The sequence below is a fragment of the Ochotona princeps genome, chromosome Y (genome assembly GCF_030435755.1).
Source record: "Ochotona princeps isolate mOchPri1 chromosome Y, mOchPri1.hap1, whole genome shotgun sequence".
Taxonomy (NCBI): domain Eukaryota; kingdom Metazoa; phylum Chordata; class Mammalia; order Lagomorpha; family Ochotonidae; genus Ochotona; species Ochotona princeps.
The window spans coordinates 11941455-11942851 of record NC_080866.1 but is presented as its reverse complement, the minus strand read 5'-3'; positions in this window follow the sequence as shown (position 1 = coordinate 11942851).

Genomic DNA, 1397 nt, shown 5'->3' with positions numbered 1-1397 from the left:
ATTAGAAAATACCAGCCAAAGTAATATTAGGATACTTTTACGTGCGGTCTCAACAAATTTGAACAGAAGCAAATTTTAACAAAGGTAAATTTTGCAGTGAAACAGCAGTAGATTAAGGATCTCAACATGTTTATTTTACTGCTATTTGACACTATGATACAAAAATAAGAGGATTTACTTGACATTTTTAATAAATATCTCATGGGCTGTTGAGTGCCTTACTGGTGAAAAGATTTAACTGGCTAATCTCTTCAATCCATTTTGTACATTTAGTAAGCATCAACTCTGCCCTACATAACAATTAATGCAATTCACAGCACACAAATGGTTATCATATTAAATACATAATCAACTCGGACTTCTGAACAACGAGGAAATTAGTAAACCATCAAATGGACTGCTTACCATACACTTTCCTCATAACTAAATAACACACAAAAAATCAAAATAAGATTTGTCATCACTCTAAACTATTGCCAGCAACTGATGGAAACTGCCAATTTGCCATATTCATGTTCACAACATGCTAAATATACTCTGCTGTTACTTCATCCATGGAATGCCTACATGCCTAGAACAGAGAATTTTCACCATCTCTTGCTGGGAAACCTGACTTGCAGCAATCTATGTTTGGATCAGAACTAATTATAAAGAAGTACAATAATTTTAACAGTAACATCAACCATTTGTTCAATAATTCCCATCTCTAACACTGCATATGCACTTTTACACATGCTGATTAAACTAAATGCACAGCTCTTTCAGCTACCTATAAATCATAGCATTTTACAAGGAAAATGACTGACTAATGCAAATTTAACAAATCAGTCACCGAATGAATAACAGCAGCAACAACGTCAACGACAAATTGTAACACCTTGATTAAGTAATGTGTCACTGAGTAGGCAGCACATGCTTAACTAAAAGGAAACACAAAAGTCTCTTAGGAACTATGTTTCCATCGCATACTCCTTGGGCACTTGATGAACTCCACCTTTCCATGCTGGCTTCCTTATATGAGAGAGAATATATGGTATTAATTCTTTTGTGATTGACTCATTTCGCTGAGCATAATAGTTTCTAGTTGGGACCACATGGTTTTGAATAGAATAATATCATTCTTCTTGACAGCTGAATAATATTCCATTGAGTAGATGTACCACAATTTTTTTTAACCACTCTTCCTTGGACGCACATCTGGTTTGTTTCCATGACATTACTATTGTGGATTGTGCTGCTCTGAATATAGGATTACAGATCCCCTTTTCGTATGCAGATTTTACTTCTGTTGGGTATATTCCTAAGAGCGGGATTGCTGGGTTATATGGCAGGTTTATTTTCAATTTTCCAAGCACTCTCCATATGTATTTCCACAATGATTGTACTAGCCTACACTC